The sequence below is a fragment of the Polypterus senegalus genome, chromosome 12 (assembly GCF_016835505.1).
Source record: "Polypterus senegalus isolate Bchr_013 chromosome 12, ASM1683550v1, whole genome shotgun sequence".
Lineage (NCBI taxonomy): Eukaryota > Metazoa > Chordata > Cladistia > Polypteriformes > Polypteridae > Polypterus > Polypterus senegalus.
The window spans coordinates 110,566,136-110,586,944 of record NC_053165.1 but is presented as its reverse complement, the minus strand read 5'-3'; positions in this window follow the sequence as shown (position 1 = coordinate 110,586,944).

The window sequence follows — 20,809 nt, the reverse complement described above, 5'->3', positions numbered from 1 at the left end:
GACACATGCAATGCTGGCCAAATAATAAGGTAACAAACACCAGAGAGCTGCTAATTAGGAATCTAGCAGTCAAAAAGAACTCATCAAACCTCAGCAGGAGTAATGATAATGAGAGTAATCTGGCAGATATTATGTATACTGACACTGCTTTAATGGTAGCCTTAAAACTGCAGCAAAGGTTGGCTCAAAAAATAAATATTTTGACCAACAACAATAACATTCGTCCATACATTATTCAAATCCACTTACCCAATGCAGTATCACACGAAAGTTGGCGAGTATTACAGCAAGCATCGGGTGGAAGACAGGAACAATTCCCTGGACAAAGCACTAGACCACTGCAGGGTGAGCGCACCCGCATCAGGGTCGATTTAGCATCACAAGTCCACCATGTCTGTGGGATGAAACCGGAACACCCAAAGGAGCCCAATAGAGACATAGGGAGAACATGCAAACTCCATACGGGAGTTTGGAAATATGATTCACAGAAAAGATGCTGAGCCATTCCTTGCACAGAAATAAAGATTGTAGCTCCAACTCTTTACAGTTGTGTTAGTATTTTAGAGAATGTGTTGAAAGTTAAGGTTTAAACGCTGTTGCTTTCAGAGTTGTGTATAGAAAAACAGTCTGGTGTTGAGAGTGCCATTAAAACACAGCATTCCTGCCAAAGTATTTACTTTTAAAGCACTTTGTGATAAATAATACCCTAAGGAGTGTTTTCCTTCCTCAGATAATGTATAGGAAGCATTCACTATCTCATTCTAGCATTTTAAAATAAACTGCTCAATCCTAAACCTGCTTCATCTCTCCAGGGCCACTGAAGGTCATAAACTATCCAAAAAGGTAAAGCATACAGTGCCTTTCAATTGGAAACATACAGAGGCTTTCTGCATTCCTCCTTTTGGAGCAGTGGTGGGTGAAATAACTTGCTTGAGGTCACACTTGAGTCAGAAATATGTTGGTGGCCTGGTAAACAGAAATAGATGATTCCACAGCACAGACAAATGGTACAGTGACCTGGGTTTGCACCGCAAAGAGGCAAATAAAGCAAGGCATGAAGAGAGTAAGAATATAAAAACCTGTAATTAAGAGGTAAGCTCACAATTAGTTTCTTCAAATCAAACCAAGCCCTATTCCCAAAAGGAGTTTTCCTTTAACACCTCTGGCAGAAAAGGTTATTCTGTAAACCAGAGGTCCTGAGTTTGAGCCAAGCCTTTGCTATATATGGCAGGGAGGATGAACAGCTAATGAGGGGAGGTGACGCCCTGGGTGAATTCCTGAGCAGAGATGGTCAGATCTACACATTTTAACAGGCAAATATTTGATCTTCATGCAATAAAGTTCTATCTATCTATCTATCTATCTATCTATCTATCTATCTATCTATCTATCTATCTATCTATCTATCTATCTATCTATCTATCTATCTATCTATCTATCTATCTATCTATCTATCTATCTATCTAATAAAAACTGCCTACAGGTGAAGAAATATTCATTGCATAATGTAATAAAACAAAGCTGCAGATTTGTCATGTTAAAAAAATATGAGGACTCCTATATTTATCACCTCTTCAAACCCATAAAATGTAAATCAGAGGTGCTAACGATTAGAACCTCCTCAGGGAATTTGCAGGGTGTGGTGTTCTCTTTGCTATTGAAGTGTGTGGTGTCATCATGCCAAGATCAAAACAGATCTTTGAGGCTCTCCGAAAGGTGTTTGTGGACGTCTATGAGCCTGACAATGGATTTAAAAAGATTGCCAAATTATTTGTAATCAATTATTCCACTTTAAGGAAACTCCTCTACAAGTGGCGTAGATTTTAAATGACTTCTAATTTGTCCAAGACTGGCTGGCCCAGCAAATTCTGTCTAGGAGCTGACCGTTTGATACTAAAAGAAGTCTGCAAGAACCCCAAACGTTTATTGTAGGATCTGCACGTAATTCTTGAATTCAAATTGTTCTAAGTTGCATACATCTGCAATCAGAGATTACACAAATCTGACCTGCATGCCATTTATTCCAGGAAACCACTGCTGTCCAAACAAAAGAACATTAGAACAAGACTAAAGGTTCGTCGGCAAAGACCATACCATCTGTAACAGTGTGTTCTGAACAGATGATTCAACGATAGAGTTGTCTGGCCATGGTTACAGTAGACATGTTTGGCACAAACCAAAGACAGCATTTGAGGAGAAGAACCTTGTAGCAACAGTGAAGCATGTTGGTGGAAATGTCCTGGTATGGGTTTGATTTGTTTCTTCAAGTCCTGGGCTGCCAGCTTGCAGTCACTGAGTCACCAGTGAATTCTGCATCATATCAAAGTGTGCTTCAGGACATTTTGAGACTATCTGTCCAAACACAATAATGATTAGAAGCCCACCAGCAAATCCACCAAGCAATGGGACAAAAAGAAGAAATGGAAGGTTATGGACTGACCCAGTTAAAGCTCTGATCTGTATCCCATTGAAATGTTTTTGGGGGTGTGAAATGAGCAAGACATACAAGAAAATCCACAAACAGCTTGCAAGTGAAAGAATAAAAAATGTTACAGAGTCAGTGTCAGACATTGGTGGGCAATTATGCCAAACACGTACTTTCTGCAAAAATGGGCAACACCAGCTTCTGATGTCGAGGGTGTGCTTTTTCCCTTGTAAACAATGACATCTACTGATATTTTTGTTGAGTAAATAACTGAAAAGGCACAATTTTCATGCTTTTTTAAATTTGCCACCTTTATCTGTAGGCATTGTTTTCATGAAGATTTACCATTTGCCTGTTCAAATATGTTGAAAAAGTCCACAGATTCCATGGGGTGTTCAGTACTTGCTTTTTCACATGACTGTATATAGCTGTATAAATATATGGGTTTGCTTTATATAACAACCTAACACCCTCAAATGCTCAGTTAGAGGACCCTCTTCAAACACACAGGGAAAAATTGCTTGTCCATTTAGCACTTTGGTCATCAACTGGAATCCAAATGCTGTCAGATTGAGGATATTGGCAGCCAAACTCTGGGAAAACAAATGTAGCAGCTATCTGGATTGCAAGCGGCTTGCATATGGCACAGCTTCCTTTCTGTATGCAGCCCCAGATTAACATAACTATACTGCTCAAAAGAATTAAAGGAACACTTTTTAATCAGAGTATAGCATAAAGTCAATGAAATTTATGGGATATTAATCTGGTCAGTTAAGTAGCAGAGGGGGTTGTTAATCAGTTTCAGCTGCTGTGGTGTTAATGAAATTAACAGATGCACTAGAGGGGCAACAATGAGATGACCCCCAAAATAGGAATGGTTTAACAGGTGGAGGCCACTGACATTTTTCCCTCCTCATCTTTTCTGACTGTTTCTTCACTAGTTTTGCATTTGGCTACAGTCAGTGTCACTACTGGTAGCATGAGGCGATACCTGGACCCTACAGAGGTTGCACAGGTAGTCCAACTTCTCCAGGATGGCACATCAATACGTGTCATTGCCAGAAGGTTTGCTGTGTCTCCCTGCACAGTCTCAAGGGCATGGAGGAGATTCTAGGAGACAAGCAGTTACTCTAGGAGAGCTGGAGAGGGCCATAGAAGGTCCATAACCCATCAGCAGGACCAGTATCTGCTCCTTTGGGCAAGGTGGAACAGGATGAGCACTGCCAGAGCCCTACAAAATGACCTCCAGCAGGCCACTGGTGTGAATGTCTCTGACCAAACAACCAGAAAGACTTCATGAGGGTGACCCAAGGGCCCCATGTCCTCTAATGGGCCCTGAGCTCACTGCCCAGCAGCATGCAGCTCGATTGGCATTGCCATAGAATACCAGAATTGGCAGATGCACCACTGGTGCCCTGTGCTTTTACAGATGAGAGCAGGTTCACCCTGAGCACGTGACAGAAGTGAAAGGGTCTGGAGAAGCCATGGAGAACATTATGCTGCCTGTAACATCATTCAGCATGAGCAGTTTGGTGGTGGGTTAATGATTGTCTGGGGAGGCATATCCATGGAGGGTCACACAGACCGCTACAGGCTTGACAAAGGCACCTTGGCTGCCATTAGGTATCAGGATGAAATCCTTGGACCCATTGTCAGACCCTATACTGGTACAGTGGCTCCTGGTGCACGACAATTCCTGGCCTCATGTGGTGAGAGTATGCAGGCAGTTCCTGGAGGATGAAGGAATTGATACCATTGACTGGCCACCACACTTTCCTGACCTAAATCCAATAGAACACCTCTGGGACATTATGTTTTGGTCCATCCAATGCCACCAGGTTGCACCTCAGACTGTCCAAGAGCTCAGTGATGCCCTGGTCCAGATCTGGGAGGAGATCTCCCACAACACCATCTGTCATCTCATTAGAAGCATGCACCGATGTTGACAGGCATGTATACAAGAACACAGGGGCCATACAAAGTGCTGCGTACAATTTTGAGTTGCTGCAATTAAATTTTGGCAAAATGGACTAGCCTGCCACATAATTTTTTCACTCTGATTTTTGGGGCGTCTTTGAATTCAGGGCTCTGTAGGTTGATCATTTTCATTTCCATCAAACGATGTGGCATCCTTTCGTTCCTAACACATTACCCAGTCTATATCAGTATAGATATCCAGGAGGATGTCTTTTTCCCATTGAGATCTGATGTGTTTTCAAAGTGTTCCTTTAATTTTTTTTAGCAGTTTAGATTTCATTTTTTCTGGTGGTTTTCTGTGATGGGTTTATTTTATTAGGCACACTTGTGAATATTTTGCTCTCTTATTTTTTATTATTAAAATCAAACATGTAATAATGAACCCATACTGTGAGTGGAACTGAGTGAGAAGCTTGTGCGTACGACACAGTGTTATTAGAGCAGTTGCCTGCTGTTTGTTAATTGTTATTTTTAACAGAAATTGCAGAAGTAATTAAGGGAGCAAATGGGTAACAGGGAGGTTAAAAGAATCTCAAAAGAAAATGAATAAAGATCATAAGACGAGTCCTGATGATGAAAGCTATGACAACAATTCATTGATTAATTCAGTTTGTGTTTCTGTTTTTCCATTCAAAGTGGGTGTGATGACAACACTCAGTGTACTAAATGTCTTACAAAACATACAGCAGGAATGGCGTCACTAGTCATCCAACTAAGACCACTGGTGACAATGAAATCTTGCAGCTGCAGTGGGCACCATGAATCATGTCTGGTAGACCTTGGTGTATAAAAAGTCCAAATGCTGGTTAACTTGTAATGGTGTCCACATAAGTGTTGTCTTTGGCATTGTCATTTCCCATTATTGTTTGACGGAGCTGACATGCCCTAAAGTGGACACTAAGATCTGCAACTTTAATTGAGAAGATATACTGTGGACTGGCCAACTGCAATTTAAATAAAAGGAATTTAAATAGAAGAAACTAAGCCCTTAGATTTTCAAACATCAGAGGTGCTCAGTAATTGCAGGAAGAGAGAAGCAATTGGATGGAAGACATGGAAACTACTAAGATGGAAGCCTGTTTTGCTCTAGAGGTGGGTACCTGTTGTGATGTGGCAATTGTGAACAGTCGGTAAGAATAAAATGTATTTTTTTGTGCGTGGGAATCTTCCCCATCTTCCATATGGCATTGACCTGAGCTTCTCCAATTATGAAATGAACTTGGCAGGATTCATATTTGTTGGACTGCTAACAGTCCTTAGTGCTGCTAATGTTGTTTTGTTCTTGTCTTGTATTTGTGAATTGTACGTGTGTACTGTATGTCATTTTTGTGTTTTATAGCTTGGTCTGATTTCCGTATAATCACAGTGTTTAACTACCAAGTACAAGTGTGCTGTCTTGTTATTTATGGAGATGGGAAAACCAGAGTAGGCCCCATTATCATAAGAAATAGCAGCAATGAGCTGCTGAGGCAAACCGATCTGGCTCTCTGGCTGATTGCATGGCATAGTCAGGGGGATTGGTACAAATTCACAGATTATTTTCCTAAGTGTTAGAAAAAAGCATTGGTGAAAGGAGTTTTGAGAAGGAGTCTCTAGGAATTACTGTGCGTGAACTGAAAGACTTGGAGATAAGAAACACAAGGCAAAATTGAAGTGGAGGAGGAGTAAGGTCGAAACCTGAAGAGCGCAATGTTAACCGAATGAACAAAGCACAGAGACAAAGCAAAAATAATTCAAAATCAAAGCTCTAGGCCTACTTGTAATAAAGCTAACTGACACTAAAGGTTGTTATTTGTTGATTGTATGACTAAAAGATAACTTAGACAAGAGCCACCATCATTTTTACTGTCACATTATCTGCTGATGTGGCGAATCTGATGGTCTCGGTCACAGGGCCAGTCCCTCGTGTCACAAATAATGGAACGGGAATAAAAATTGAACCATAATTAATGTGTACTATAACAGAAGAAAGCTGACCTGTCCCAAGAACATAATTGCCTGGCCATATTCTCGTAAGAGGTCCTTTGAATATAGTGGCTTCTGGGCGGGCGTGTTGGGTAAACTGGTGACTACATGATGGGCCAAATTGAGCGAGAGCCCAACAATGGAGCTCCTGCCTTGTGTTTGAATTTAGATGCTAGCATAAACAAATAAGCACATTTAGGGAATGGATGGATTGATTGATGTCTATTTTGTGCTATAGTCGTTCTGTTAAATGCTCACATTTATCCACCAGTTGAGCTGAACTCTTTTTTTAAATGATAAACTCATACAGAAACCAATTTCTTCTGCACAATTTCTGCAATACTTTTTCTTCATGTGTGGTTGATTTTGAAACTTACAGTACTTGAAATTAGTTGAACATCAGTTTCTTTGCAGACATCCTATATCTTCCTTTCATCTCCTGAACTCATATTTATTTAAATCAGGGTCAAAGGTCATGTTGTAAGAGCATGTTGCCCTATTTCCCTTTGCTTTTCATATAGGACCTGTCCTAGAGGACGCCTGTTATGTGAAGGAGACTTGAATATGGTGAAAGTGGATGTGAGGCCTCCAGAAAAAGAACATAAAGCAGGCCAAAACCTTAACTGGCCAAGCCCGGAAGTGACTCGTCCATACCAGCTCACTTAAGACTACTATTAGGAGGCTTTGACCTGACTAGGCCCAAAATTTGGAGAATTGCATTACAGTTTTAAAATAAGGTTAAATGTTCCAAAGAAGGAGAAAACTGTCAAACCATAGCTTATCACCAAAGGGCAATGATAATTTCTTTATAAATGAAAAAATCTGTATTTACTAGCCATGTGCGCCCAACTACGTTGTGCGTGTTAAAGTTCCCTGTTTAAACGCGGCTGCCAGTCGTGAACTGGGCCCTTCGTCGCACAGCATTATGATTTGTTATAAGGGAAACAAAATTACAAAAGAAAACCCTTGGACATTGATTCGATAGGAACGACCTACTCAGAATCACTGTCCGAATAGTAATTATGTGGTGGTGTAGGAGAATTTCTGTGTCTGTCCGTTCACAGTCCGTCTCGTTTTCACGACGTTATCTTTTCCTCTCATGATGTCTTCTCAACCTATCTCCAGTCTCGCAGGTTACTTTGTGGCAACCAAAAGAGTAAGGCAATATACACGGAGCAATGATTATAAAAGGGGGACACATAGGTATCCAGGCTCTTTAAAGCATAAATAGGGATCACTTCACTGACATGTGAGTAAGCTGCGGTACAACTGTGAGACGCGCAGCACTCGCCGGCTACAATGTAACAATAATAATTTCTGGAACGTGCTGTTACGTTGTCATTCATTTTACCCACTGTCTTTCTTTCATTCATATGTTACATAGGCACGTACCTTTTATCTTTGGCAATCTCATTCTCTAACCAGGCCTAAGGAGCTAATCAGCGTAACACTGTCCACCACCCCTTTCGTCATTCCGGCACATTGTTAACATCCGTGAGTAACAACAACGTACTAAACTGGAAGGTGGTCTACGCATGCGTGGAATTCGCGGACAAACAAAGATCAAGATCTAAATGAAGATCTTTTTAGTTATAATTTAAAGCACAACAATTTGTTTAGTTTGAATGTCTGTGTTTTGAGGTGTGACTGGAGTACTACAGTCTTCAGTAGTATAAGCCTGGAGGAGATTCTTAATGCAATGCCTATGTTTTAGCTGTCTCTCTACTGCCATCTAGTGCTTCTTCTTCTAATTCATTTGCAGACAAACAAAGATCAAGATCCAAATGAGTAATATATTTAGAGATAAACAAAGACATAACAAACAACAAAACAGTTTTTTTTCTTGCGCAGCCCTGTTTTTTGACAGCCTCAAGTCTCAAAGACGGGAAGCAGCTCCCAAAAAAACAAAACGTGTAGGGGAAAAAAAAATGGACGAAATCTTGAGAAAGGCAATTCAGAGAGAGACCCTCTTCCAGGTAGGTTGGATTTGCCGTGAGTGTCAAAAAATGGGCGAAATACAACACACAAAATGGAACGTAAGTAGCATTATCACCAAGTGCAGGTGCCACGACAACTCTCAAGGCAAAATGCACTCACTAAATACAGAACTGTCACATATGAGGATATAGACAAAGCTTAAAAGAGCAAAAATGAGTAGCTTTAAAGGGCAAGCAGAAACCAACCAGCAGAGCAAAAAGTAGTGATGTCAGACTCGAAACTGCGAACTGAGACACACCAAACACTTTGCAAAGCTTCAGTTTCGAAACTCGACTCCGTAGCAAAAGGAAGAAGTCCTGTGACTACAGTGGTGCTTGAAAGTTTGTGAACCCTTTAGAATTTTCTATATTTTTGCATTATTATGACCTAAAACATCATCGGATTTTCACTCAAGTCCTAAAAGTAGATAAAGAGAAACCAGTTAAACAAATGAGACAAAAATATTATACTTGGTCATTTATTTATTGAGGAAAATAATTGAATATTACATATTTGTGAGTGGCAAAAGTATGTGAACGTCTAGGATGATCAGTTAGTTTGAAGGTGAAATTAGAGTCAGGTGTTTTCAATCAATGGAATGACAATCAGGTGTGAGTAGGCACCCTGTGTTATTTAAAGAACAGGGATCTACCAAAGTCTGCTCTTCACAACACGTTTGTGGAAGTGTATCATGGCACGAACAAAAGAGATTTCTGAGGACCTCAGAAAAAGAGTTGTTGATGCTTATTAGGCTGGAAAATGTTACAAAACTATCTCTAAAGAGTTTGGACTCTACCAATCCACAGTCAGACAGATTGTGTACAAACTGAGGAAATTCAAGACCATTGTTACCCTCCCTAAGAAGGGTTGACCAACAAAGATCACTCCAAGAGCAAGGTGTGTAATAGTCAACAAGGTCACAAAGGACCCCAGGGTAACTTCTAAGCAACTGAAGGCCTCTCTCACATTGGCTAATGTTCATGTTCATGAGTCCACCATCAGGAGAACACTGAACAACAATGGTGTGCATGGCAGGGTTGCAAGGAGAAAGCCTCTGCTCTCCAAAAAAAACATTGCTGCTTGTCTGCAGTTTGCTAAAGATCACATGGACAAACCAGAAGGCCATTGGAAGAATGTTTTGTGGATGGATGAGACCAAAATAGAACTTTTTGGTTTAAATGAAAAGCGTTACCTTTGGAGAAAGAAAAAAACTGCATTCCAGCATAAGAACCTTATCACATCTTTGAAACATGGTGGTGGTAGTACAGTAATCCCTCCTCGATCGCGGGGGTTGCATTCCAGAACCCCCCGCAATAGATGAAAATCCACGAAGTAGAAACTATATGTTTGTGTGGTTATTTTTATATATTTTAAGCCCTTATAAACTCTTCCAAACTGTTAACATTATTAGAGCCCTCTAGACATGAAATAACACCCTTTAGTCAAAAGTTTAAACTGTGCTCATCATGACAAGACAGAGATGACAGTTCTTTCTCACAATTAAAAGAATGCAAATATATCTTCTCTTCAAAGGAATGTGTGTCAGGAGCAGAGAATGTCAGAGAGAGAGAGAGAGAGAGAGAGAGCATGAGGGAAAAGCAAACAATCAAAAAATCAATACATGCTTTTGAGCTTTTAAGTATGCCGAGCACCGCGATAAAGAGGCATTTTTTAGAGGAGCGTCGTATCCTCTAGGCAAACAGCCTCTGTGCAAACAGCCCCTCTGCTCACACCCCCTCCGTCAGGCAGAGAGAGTGAGAGAGACAGAGAAAAGCAAGCAATCAAGCACCGCGCGGGAAGCATATCTTAGTTAGTTTAGTTTTAGTTTTAGTTTAGTTTATTTATTTATATAGCACATTTACAACAGCCACACGACTGACCAAAGTGCTGTACATTTAGAAACATCAACATAAAATAGAAGTATACGATTTAGCCAAAAGATATCGTATATCATTGAGGAGTTTTAGTTAATATGTAATACATGCTCTGATTGGGTAGCTTCCAAGCCATCCGCCAATAGCTTCCCTTGTATGAAATCAACTGGGCAAACAAACTGAGGAAGCATGTACCATAAATTAAAAGACGCATTGTCCGCAGAAATCCGCGAACCAGCGAAAAGTCCATGATATATATTTAGATATGCTTACATTTAAAATCCGCGATGGAGTGAAGCCGTGAAAGTCAAAGCGCGATATAGCGAGGGATTACTGTATCATGGTTTGGGCCTGTTTTGCTGCATCTGGGCCAGGATGGCTTGCCTTCATTGATGGAACAATGAATTCTGTATTATATCAGAGAATTCTAAAGGAAAATGTAAATGTAAAATGTACTGAATCTCAAGAGAAGGTGTGTCAAGCAGCAAGACAACGACCCTAAGCACACAAGTCGTTCTACCAAAGAATGGTTAAAGAAAAATAAAGTTAATGTTTTGGAATGGCCAAGTCAAAGTCCTGACCTTAATCCAATCGAAATGTTGTGGAAGGACTTGAAGTGAGCATTTCATGTGAGGAAACCCACCAACATCCCAGAGTTTAAACTGTTCTGTACGGAGGAATGGGCTAAAATTCCTCCAAACCGATGTGCAGGAATGATCAAAAGTTACCAGAAACGTTTAGTTGCAGTTATTGCTGCAAAGGGGGGTCACACCAGATACTGAAAGCAAAGGTTCACATACTTTTGCCACTCACAAATATGTAATATTCAATAATTTTCCTTAATAAATAAATGACCAAGTATAATATTTTTGTCTCATTTGTTTAACTGGTTTCTCTTTAGCTACTTTTAGGACTCAAGTGAAAATCTGATGATGTTTTAGGTCATATTTATGCAGAAATATAGAAAATTCTAAAGTGTTCACAAACTCTCAAGCACAACTGTACGGCTGAACTGGGCCCCATTATGTCACCACGTGTTTCAAAACATTCCAGTTGTTCTTTTGACTTTGAAAATAAAAAACTAAACAAAATGGGGTGACCTTTGATCGGGATATTTTAACAGCAAAATAACACTTTTATAGTATAAAAATCAAAAAATTAAAATATGACAACATTTCACTTCCTTGTGCTGTTAATTGGCTGTTATCTCATATCTCAACCCAGTTTGCATCACGTGTAGGGCAGTGTGAGCCTCAGATATTTGCAAAGTCTTGCCTCAGTTTCCCGAGTGTCTTACTGTCGTCTCTTCATGTGCACCATTGGGCTTCTCTGACTGTCAAAAGGCTATGAAGGGAAGAAATCCAAATCAAATAGGCTCAGTTGCAGTGTGCTCTGAGCTGGAGATGATCCCGTGCATATCTGGCCTTTGTATGTTATTTACGGTAACGAGACAACTTTGGGGTTGAACGCTGTTACAGTGCACCTCAGAGCTGCAGTCTAGTGGCGATCTATGCTCGGACAACCACTTGCAATTGCAGAGGGCTTCTGGGGGTCGGAGACAGAGAACCAAATTGTGTACTAATGTAGACCAGTTTGTGAGCACATTTAACAGACTTAATACGATGGGTAATGTTATAAATTGAATTCCACATGCATCAGACAGACTGCTACAGACATGAAAAAGCACACATATGCCATTAAAATTTATAGAATACTATATTTCATATTTCTATTTGGACAGAAGTATAGTGTCATACTGAACTAAATATATTGAACTCAATGCCATAGAAAATAATGAGATGAATGGAAAATTTCATATTGTGTAATATAAGAAATAGAAGAATAAAGATACACATATTTAGCCAATAATACCAGAGAAAAGATGCAGAGTTAGTGTCCTTAATTAAGAAATTGCTCAGCTGCCAGTTCCAAAAGTGCGCACTGAAAGATGCTGCCAGTTTCTTCCGTGCTGTATTCCTTTGGAATGTTCTGGAGATATCAAATCATTTTCTTTTTTGGCACATAGTATACTTATACATATCATGCAAACTGTAGTGAAATGCTTATTTACAGAAGTGCAAGAAAAATATAAATATTATAAAAAAAACAACAAGCATAAATTAAAACATCTGGCTTTGTGGATGTCCTTCAGATCTGATATCAGATCTTTCACAACATGTCTTATATAGCGCCTGTGCTTGGGTGGCTGTTGAATTACTTCAGCTATTTGGGAAAGCTGGGTGCCTAATGAATGACAAGGGGGGTAATATAATATACAAGTAACCACATACATGTGATGTGTGGAAGAGTGCAAAGTAAAAACAGAATCAGTAAAATGCATATGCCAAGACCCCTTAGTGACTGGGACCCCAGGGTGCACACCACAAGGTCACCATCATGGCAGATCTGATTGTGTGTTACAGAGAGACAGTAATTCTTCAGATACCACCTTAGTAATTATCATTACTTTCCATGTAGAGATTTCTGGATCTTTTCATACACACAAAGTGAATAATGTTTAAAATAACGACAGCCGATCTGATGTAACATAACGATTTCAATCATTTCTGAATAGGTTTGCATGAGTGTTCTGTTTTGCCAGAGCCCTATGTGACCTTATTTTCCCCTTTATACTCCTTATTGCGTTGACCGCAATAAAATGTCCCATATTCTGACCACTCTTGTCAGGTCCCTTCTATTGTAACCTGTAGGGGGCACCACCACCATGTCCCAGACAACAACACACCCAATGCAGTCCCAAGTTCAAATAAATCTTCTTGTGTATTAAGACAGTACCTTTACGTGTGAACAAAATCCACTTTTATAGCCACCGATTATAAAATGTTCCTTTCTCTCCTTCCAGTCCTCCAGGTGAGTGTCTCCTTCTACCTTCCAACTATGACTCCACTGGAGGAGTCTGGACAGCTTCCTTTTATGTTGTACCCAGGAGTACTTCCTGTGCCATAACACTGAATGGCAGAAGCACTTGAAAGTCCCACGAAACAGGACAGCACCCAAGGACCCCAAAGAGGTTGTCCGTCAGGACTGCAAATCCCATTGATTCCTGCATGTGTCCATATTGGGTCAACACCAGTGGAGTATTGCCATCTAGTGTACTGCTGGAGAAATTGTTTTGGATAGAGAATCTTTACTTGTCCATCCATTATGGCTTCCCGGGCAGGAAAACTACCATCAACTAACCTTTAACTGGCAATGAGATGGCCAGCTGAGCAAACCAAGGAGAAACACAAAAGCAAAACAAGACTAGCTGTGGATTAGTGAAAGTTACTTTTGGTCCTGTTCCGCTGTTCATTGAGGCAACACTTAGACCTGAGGACCATCTCTTCTTAGTACCACTTAGACCTGTGGACCATCTCTTCTTAGTACCACACTATGTAGTCTGGTCTTGAACCGCTGCCAGTACATGGCTATCTCTGCTACACTGCAACTGACTCCTGGTGTTCAGCCACATTGACTCACCAGGACAGAACTTTAATCTGAACACATCTCAAATTAGGACAAGAGGAAACTCAAAAGCACACAAGAGGTATTGGTTAACGGATGAGTTCCTGGTACACACTTTGAGCTGAATTCTGCTTTCGGCCCGCTCAGAGCTAAAGCCACTGAACCATCAATGACTCACAACTCCTTCCACATGAGATGCTCTTCTATCCTCAGGTCTAATTATTTTTCCTCTAATGAAGATACCTGACAGGTGTCAAAAGGTCAGAAATAAGAAGTACTTTAACATGTGCTTATGTTTTACCTACAATAAATGTAGATGTATACGTATATATACACTTTACAGTAGATGGAGACAAAAGTAGGAATACAAACTTAATAGTACACCATTGGACAACAGATCAGGGAAAAGTGCTGGCTTCAAAACAATGTCTATTGATTGTTTCTGCCACTAGATGTCACTGTGACGCAAAGTTTCAAACGATTGAAAGACGAAATCTTTTTGTGAATTAATCGTTTCAGTTGATTCAATGTCTTGAACAGTAAATTTTTGTCATTAAGATTAAAGAAAACAGTAAAATCAAAATACAGAAACATTACCTGAAGTCCTTCAGCCAACTCCCATGAACAGCTGCTCAAGCTCCTGTTTGTTGGGCTTAAAGTCAGAGGGGGAGTTCAGGAGGGGTGGCATCAGGGTGTTCCCGCCTCTTGGGAAACCACCCACAAAGAATAAACATAAAGAGACAGTACATAGTTAACCAATAACACACATATAGGGCAGAAGTAATACAAATATGAAAAAAATGAACAAAGACAGCAATAAATCATAAAATTCCCATGAGCTGTAATGCAACAATGCCTTTCACAAAGCTTTTCACCCAGGCTTGTTGCCAGCATTATTTCTCCATCCATATCTAAGTACAATCTGAGAGCATTCTTTTGTCACACAGGGATACCTCTGAATATTAGGAACATTCCATTACTTTGTTAGATAATAAGGGTAAAATAGAATCTTACATTTATCTGTGTGAAAAATATATGATATTCAAAGTAAGTAAAAACCAACATTAGCTTAAAAGACTTGGCTCTTACATGTCAGGTTTGCAAATTTTTAATAGTCCTGAGTCTCCATATTAGAAATCCATGTTCCATGGTTTTGCTTACACATCTCAAAAATGGTGAGAGGCTAAATCGCCACTCTAAGCACTGTAGCTCGGTGTGAGTTTTCCCAGTTGTGGATCGAGGAATGGCTCCAGTCTTGAGCACAATGGCGCTGCATAATAAAATTTGGGTAACTTCATGCACACTGCCACACTTGCAGATACAGGGCAGGTTTACTACACAACAAGTACACAGAGGACAACTCCACACAGACACGGGGGATATGCAACACCCACACAGACGGCGACTGAGGCAGGATGTGGGACACACACCATTATCTATCTATCTATCTATCTATCTATCTATCTATCTATCTATCTATCTATCTATCTATCTATCTATCTATTGTCACACATGTGTGATTGGGAGTCAGCTAAAGGGCCTGAATAATAGTAGTACCACACCAGACCAGACCAGGGGGTGGCGACTGCACTGACTTTCTCTCTCAATCCTCTGCAGACAATTCACAGGAAATCCAGCTTGGTTCTGGTGTCATTGATGACATCACTTTCGTCACTGGCGCTAGTGATGATGTCACTTCCGGGCCTGGTACAGATTACTTCACTTCCTGCTCCGGCCTTTATTCTCACTCTGAAATCAGTTCTGTTCTGGACTCTAACCTGAATACAACTCATCTAAACAACCCTTTAGAAGCCAGGGCACAATATATGGGTGGTTGCCCCAAACCTTTTTGATGTCTTCTTGTTATACTTGTGACACTAGATAGATAGATAGATAGATAGATAGATAGATAGATAGATAGATAGATAGATAGATAGATAGATAGATAGATAGCTCATGTACATTAACTGCTGGTAAATATACAGGTGACCTGTTCTTGAAGTCAGTCAGTCAGTCAATCAATCAATCAATCAATCAACATTTATTTATATAGCACATATTCATACAAAAAAATGTAGCTCAAAGTGCTTTACAAAATGAATAGAAAAATAGAAGACACAATAAAAAATAAACATAAGTCAACATTATATAACATAGAATAAGTAAGGTCCGATGGCCAGGGTGGACAGAAAAAACAAAAAAAAAACTCCAAAGGCTGGAGAAAAAAATAAAATCTGTAGGGGTTCCAGACCACGAGACCGCCCAGTCCCCTCTGGGCAATCTACCTAACATTAGTCAAACAGTCCTCTTTGTATTTAGGGTTTTCATGGAAGGACCTGATGATGATGGTCACGTAGACTTCTGGCTTTCAGTCCATCAATGTTGGTGCATCATGATGCTTTGAGTAGGTGGTGGTGGCGCAGGCCGCCACCACAAAGAAACCGGAAAAATTATCCATCCCGCTACTGTATATCCTAACACAAGGTAACTGGGTTCAGCTGGAGCTAATCGCGGCCAACACAGGACACAAGGCAGGAACAAATCCCCGGGCAGGGCGCCAGCCCACCGCAGGGCACACACACACACACACACACACACACCCAAACACCAAGCACACACTAGGGACAATTTAGGATCTCCAATGCATCTAACTTGCATGTCTTTGGACTGTGGGAGAAAACCAGAGCACCCAGAGGCAACCCATGCAGACATGGGGAGAACATGCAAACTCCAAGCAGGGAGGACCTGGGAAGCGAATCCAGGTCTCCTTTCTGTGAAGCAGCAGCGCTACCACTGCACCACCATGCTGCTAGTTCTTAAAGTGCATCTATTATTTAATGCCTTTCCTATCTATCTATCTATCTATCTATCTATCTATCTATCTATCTATCTATCTATCTATCTATCTATCTATCTATCTATCTATCTATCATCATTTTTTACTACTTCTATTATTTGTTTATTGGACTCTGCAATGTTGTTCTGTTGTTCTTTAAATTTTTAAATTGTATTAAACATGGAATAGTCTCATGGAAAACATCTCTGGAAAAGGCGTTGTTAATTTCCAAGTTTGCTTGTTTATGAAGACAATGGCCTAGTCTTTGTCATGTAGTGGCCTCTTTTACAGCCACTGTCTTTCTCTTTAGCTCAGGTCATTTTAAGCAAAAAGTCCAGGAGAGAGAAAGGGCTGAGCCTCGTGTGGTTGTCAGAGGAGAGCTCTGCAGTGAATTCTATACATTTGCACCTCCAGGGTCTGTGCATGATAGATGAAGCTGTCACTGAATGGCTTCTGGCTGAGGAAGAATGGATACAGCTGACACATTTATATGAACAGGGTGATGGGAGTGTGGAGAAGCCCCTGATGAGTGATCAACTGCCAGGTTGCAGAATGGCCTCAGCTAAATTCTCTGACATGACGTCATTCTGAGAATTGGCTCTGAGAGTCCGGTGAAGAGGAGATGCCAATGAGGGGCTAAAGCTGTCCACCAAAGACGCGTCCCCCAGTTGTAATTACTTTGTGATAACGCACTGTCTGAATGGCATTATTTAAAACGGGCATCATTTTAATTACCGGACAGATATTGTTGGCTTCCATTTATGTTTAATCAGTCTCAACCTTGTTCTCTGTGAGTTTTAACAAATGTGTATTTTATGTTTATCAGTTCTGTATTTAGTCATTAGTGTAATATGTACTCATATTTCAACTGAGAATTGTTCACCATGCTCTGCGCCTGAAAGTAAGTTGTAAGTAAGTTGCGTTTTCCTTGTCAGTTGTTCCTAACAGGTTTCACATAATGAAACCGTTAACACCTTTCAGTGTAGTGCTGCTCCATATGGCTCTGGATTTCCCTAACATGTCACTTTTCTCCTCCCTAATAAGACCAAAATGAAAAAAAATAATACAATGGACCCTCACCTTAGACCAGTCTCCGTGGATCTTCTATAATTCCAAAGTTCTGGATGTGTTTATTTATTTAGAATGGGTCACTAATCACTTAATTTAAAAAAATAATTATTGAGTAGAGGAAATGAGAACTGCAAGGCACCACAACTGCAGAGTAAGGCTGCCTAGAAGCCCCCTGCTGGCATGATGCCCCTGACTGGTCATGTTTAGTTTTTTCATTGTGAACACATCTCAGCCGTGTTGCTCAATGGTGTGTGATGGATATCAAGTGAAGTCCTAGAGTTGCCCAATGTCAGTGCAAGTGCCAAGGAGCGTTCCCTATAGGCTCAGGATAAAACAAGGGTGCAAAAATGGTGGCATAATGGTGGGCTTTTTATTAGAAAGACCAGCTGTCTAGTGAGGGTTGCCTGCCTTAACCATCTTGAAATGCAAAACCAATAGGAAGTAGCACAATGGGCACAATTAATGTAAGTGTCACCTTAAAGGCAGTTATGGAAGGTAAGCAGCAACCTCTGTTTAGATGAGCTTGGCAGAGGGCAATGGGATATATGAGCGAGAGTGGCATCATCGTCTGGTTATGCTGTGACATCTGGAGTGACCATTATTGAGGTACACCTCCACAACGCCTCTGTGTTGACATTTGGCCTGGCTTGTCTTGTGCGGTTCCCTCAATCCCCACTATCTAACCAGTAGAAGGATGAAGTTAAAGGACGAGGTGCTCTTAGCAGTGTAACAGTCTAAGTCAGCCGTCTGAGCCCCTAACACCACCAGTACGCACAGAGCTGTCACACCATGATGTTGAGTAACTTCATTTTACTAACACTACTGTTTCCTTTTGTTCTTCCTCAGCCCTCCTGGTTTCCTATTCGGTTTGGTTTTCCTCGACAGAATCTGATCGATTTTTTATTTCCCAATATTTTTATGAATGTGATGACCCAGATTTGCCCATCAGACTGCCAGATAGTGAATTGTGATTCATCACCCAAAGAACACATTTCCGCTACTCCAGAGTCCAATGGCGGTGGGCTTTACAACATTCTACCCAACACTTGGTGCCATGTGTTGTGATCTTAGGCGTGTGTGCAGCTGCTTGGCCATGGAAATCCATTTCACGAAGCTCCTGATGCACAGTCCTTGTGCTGATGTTGCTTCCAGAAGTGGCTTTGAGCCCTGTTGTAAGTGAGGATAGGTGATTTTCACACACTGTGTCCTCCACAGCCCCTCTCTGTGCGATTGCATGGCATAATACTTTGTGGATGAGCTGTTGATTCTCCTTGACTCTCCTTCACAATGTTAGCACTTACAGTTGTCCGAAGGGCAGATCTTTCAGAGCAGTAATTTCATTTACTTACTTGTGGCTACATTGGCATCCTATGACAGTGCCATGTTTAAAGTCACTGAGCTCTTCAGTATGACCCACTCTACTGCCAATGTGTATTAATGGAGACCGTGTTAGAGGAATAGATTGAGAACATTTTTGTTAGGTAGGATGCCCAGTGGGAACTGGGTGGTCTTTTGGCCTTGAAATACCTGCAGATTTTGCTTTTTTCTCCAGCCCAACTGGAATTTTGTTGTTTTTTTTCTGTCATTCCGACCATCTGACCTTGTCACCGGACTCATCCTTAGAGACTTATATCATGATACGGTATATAAGGATGCTACACTTTTACTTGATATCGTATGCTATTTTTAAGATCATTTAGATTCATTTGTTATTTTTTCTTTATTTGTTATATTATCTTTGATATTATTGCCTAATCTTATTTGTTTTTCTTTTCATGTAACCTTCTCTTAGACATCTTGTAAAGCACTTTTAGCTACATTGTTGATATGAAAATGTGCTATAGAAATAAATGTTGTCGTATGCAAATTTGATACACCTGTTAAAAATGAGTGGGCTGAAACGCTTGAACTTAAACATTTGGAGGGGTGTCCACATACCCTGGTGTGCAGTGTGAGGGGCCATTTTAACACAAGAAGACACACATTTCTTATCAGGAGTCCCCATCCTCTGAAGTTTCTGCGGTAAATGTGTCCCTTGATGGCCAAGCCCACTACTGATGATTCACCAATCAAAACACAGTACCTGCTAGAGTACGCCCACTCAACTTTGATGGGTGAAAATGACAGTTTTCTTTCCAAGTCATGTTTCATGTTCACTGTGTCACTGAAATAGTTGAATGAAAAAATAATTACATAAAAAAGTGACAATCACATTTAATGACAAATTTAATTATTTGTACTTACATGTGAATGTGTTTTATGTATTTATTAGGCAATTTAAAGACATAGATAGATAGATAGATAGATAGATAGATAGATAGATAGATAGATAGATAGATAGATAGATAGAACTTTATTTATTCCAAGGAGGAATTTCAGGAAGAGATACAGGTAACCAGTGTGGGCCAGTATGCACTTCAAGAACTGGTCACCTGTATATTATGAGCCAGCACTTCTCACTGTAAACCTATCTATCTATCTATCTATCTATCTATCTATCTATCTATCTATCTATCTATCTATCTATCTATCTATCTATCTTAAGCAGGCTGAAATCTAAGTAATCAACGCAGACATCAGCGTTAAAGTTTGCCGTGTACTATACAATGCATATATTTCTGTTATATGCCATTTGGCCTGGGATTCGTAAAAGAAGCGTTATTGTTTGTGATACGCCATCTATTGGAACAACAGGGACGTGCACAGACATTTATTCTTTTATGAAAGTGCAATGTTTCATTTCACAGCTTGTTAACTTATTTGCGTATTTATTTATTGAGTTTGTATAAAACGTTCCCTAGTAATTTCAGGGCTGGATGTTACTAGCTGGGTTTCATATTTAATTGAGACCACCGGAGAGGGCGCTCATCTGCGAAAAGACGAAAAGGGAAACCATGTGCCAGGAGGTATGTCTTTTATTTATTTAAAACAACACATTTACGTCAGTGTAAATTGGTATGATAGTCGGATTCTATGTATTTTTTCATTATTTATTATCCAATTAAGCAGCATCGGATGTAAGGCAACGAGCTCTGTGTAAGGTTCTAGCCGATCGCCCACTCTAGCACACCCACACGACCACTTTAGAAGAGCCAGTCGATCTGAAGCCCCATGTGTTTGTCTGTGTGGGAAGGAACCAAGCCAGACCAGCGGGCAAGTCTCGGACACACGGAGATTCGGCCAGACACCAACATGCTGCTAACTCAGGGGGTTTGGGTG